Source organism: Chenopodium quinoa, unplaced genomic scaffold, assembly GCF_001683475.1.
Source record: "Chenopodium quinoa cultivar QQ74 unplaced genomic scaffold, ASM168347v1, whole genome shotgun sequence".
Taxonomy (NCBI): Eukaryota; Viridiplantae; Streptophyta; class Magnoliopsida; order Caryophyllales; family Amaranthaceae; genus Chenopodium; species Chenopodium quinoa.
Genome location: NW_018742564.1, coordinates 750,984 through 753,934, shown reverse-complemented (window position 1 = coordinate 753,934; position 2,951 = coordinate 750,984). Strand labels below are relative to the sequence as shown.

General features: G+C 31.0%; 1 pseudogene; it reads left to right on the top strand.

The window, feature by feature from the left end:
• Positions 1 to 283: 283 nt before the first annotated feature.
• LOC110720602 lies at positions 284 to 2,677 on the top strand (annotated as a pseudogene).
• Positions 2,678 to 2,951: the final 274 nt, after the last annotated feature.

The window sequence follows — 2,951 nt, the reverse complement described above, 5'->3', positions numbered from 1 at the left end:
TTTATTTATTTTTTTTTAATTTTTAATTTTGAAAAAATACTAGTGGATAAGAGATGCACCCTCCCTCCTTTTTTGTTCTTCAATTGAGATTTATTGAGTTTTTCATTTATTTGTGTGATGAAAGTAATGAAAGATAGAATTAGTAGGACTTGATATACTGAACGCGAGAAACACGACAGTAAAGTAATGTTCCTTCATTTTCACATAATGAAATAATCAAATCCAAAATGAAAGTAAGACAATAAAAAAGTGACATATAGAATATTCAATGCGTCGTATTAATTACATTTATCGATACATGCAGGGTTATGGTATGACAGGCAGGACCAGTGCTAGCGATGTGTTTAGCATTTGCAAAAGAGCCCATGGATGTAAAGTCTGGATCATGTGGGACGGTTGTACGAAATGCTGAGTTAAAGATTGTTGATCCTGATACCGGTCTTTCTTTGCCTAGAAACCAATCTGGAGAAATTTGCATTCGTGGTAGCCAAATCATGAAAGGTATGTTGTTATCTTCTTTGATTTTTGTTCAATAGTCATAATGTAAGGAATACATTTTAATACATACCAAAAAAAAAAAAGGAATATCAATGAGATTTCGACCTATTGATTAAGACTGAGGGCGTTATAACCCGATTATAGGCTAGCATTTCAACAAATAAACATGACCCACTATTTCGAGACAGATTTGTGAGACCCATTAATGTTCGATCTCTATACTTAGCCGCATATATTTCTATCCTGACCCCTCTTAGATCCATTTGGATGAGGTTAAATTTAGTGGATAAAGTATCATCAATATTCATTTTGGCACCTCATGACATTTATTTGCCGATTTTTTTTTAATGCCTGACTTTTTTCTAGTTGTAATGTTTTACTTTTGATTGCTTCATGTGGTCCACTATACTCCATTTTATCATGCATTTTAAATGGTTTTATTCCAAATTCTCACATTTTTTTTGACAACGAGAAAAGCATAATATTAAACATAAAATAAATTCTTCACATTGACTTTTAACTAATTTTGATCCCGTTCAGTGTACAATCTGTATTTAATTAGATCAGTAACTTTGTATTACAACTTTAAAATTGATGATCGTTTTGAATCATAACCAAAGGCAAATCAACTAATTAGTGGCAATTTGCACGTCCACAAATTTTCGGGCATAAGCAATGATCGGTAGATAAACGATACACATCATTGTCTCACATAAAAGAGCAAAATATAAAATATGTACAATGAGATTTATGTTTAACTTTAGGGAGGCTTAAATAGTAGATATGGTTGGTGGAATTGATGTTGTTGAGCTATTGATTTCTTGTTGGCCTTTCTATGTTGTGAAATTGTGGTGTGAGTTAAAGAGTACCTAGTAATTAAGATAGTTGTCATTTAATGTTCTTCAATAATGTAGGCTATTAAGAAAATGGGACAGTAATACATCATACTTTAAACCTTAACTTTAAAGATTTTCGTATTGTGTAATTGACCATATTGCTACATTAAAAACAATTACAATAATCTCTTTTCACAATTTATTCCTAGGACACAAGCGTCGATCAAACAATTTTTTATAATTTATATATATATGTACGAAGTATTATTTGTCATTGTGGATGCCAACTAGCTTAGTTTGTTAAAGTCTTGAGGGTGATACCAAGACGAAAGATCAAATCTCATTTATATCATTATCCTTGCGACTCTCTTTATACAAACACACAAAAAAAAAAGGAAAAAAAGAAAAAAAAAAGTATTATTTTTCGTTTAAAAATTTCTAGTACTTAGGGTATAATTATTTTTAGCTCTAGTAAACCCCTCAATTAACAAATTAATGACTAAAAATTCAGGCTATTTGAATGACCCGGAGGCAACAGCAAACACCATAGACAAAGAAGGATGGTTGCACACCGTGACATTGGATTTGTCGACGACGACGATGAGATCTTCATCGTTGATCGGCTTAAAGGAATTGATCAAGTACAAGGCTTTTCAAGTAGCCCCTGCTGAGCTTGAAGGCATGCTAATCAACCACCCTAATATCCATGATGCTGCAGTTGTTGCGTAAGTATTATTTTTTCTTCATTATTAACTTAATAATCAACAATAATCTCCTTTATTATGTCTATATTAATATATTTTACCTTAGATTTGTATTTAATAAATACAATTTGTTAAACAATTTTTCAGAATGCAAGATGAGGCTGCTGGTGAAGTTCCTGTTGCATTTGTTGTAAGATCAAATGGCTCTCAAATTAGTGAAGATGATGTTAAACCAATACATCTCCAAACAGGTAGACTTCGCATTAATTTACCTAAATAGTACCCTGTTAAATTAAATTAGATCACGTTCTATTCACCTGATATTTGTTAATGCAACATATCAGTAATAATAATCAAACGAATTATTACTGATCAAAATTGAACTTGGTTAAAATTGTTTTTATTTATTTATCGATCCATGAAATAAGAAGAAAAATATTTTACTAATCTAAAGATATTATTTTAATTACTCGTACATATGCGGAGTAATAAACTAAAAAATGTTGTGAATTTTACGTGCAGGTGGTATTTTATAAGAGAATATACCGAGTTTTCTTCGTGGAATCAATCCCTAAACTACCATCAGGGAAAATCTTAAGGAAAGAGCTAAGAGCAAGATTAGCAAATGGCAATAACTAAATAGGGTTTTAATAGCCATTTAATTAACCGAAGCTTGAAAATTACCAAGGCATTACTTCCTAGCAAGAGCAACTTATGCAACAATGCAATGTGAAGCAAGGATGCCAGTAAATATATGGTTGTACCAAAAGAATAACCTTTTGGCTTTAATTTTTTTTTTTTTTTTTTTTTCTGGGCAATTTGGAAAGGGAAGGTGTTGGAAATTTCAATTAATTACTTCTATATTTCTATGTCATCTATTATAATTTTATTGTATATGATGCCATGGACATTC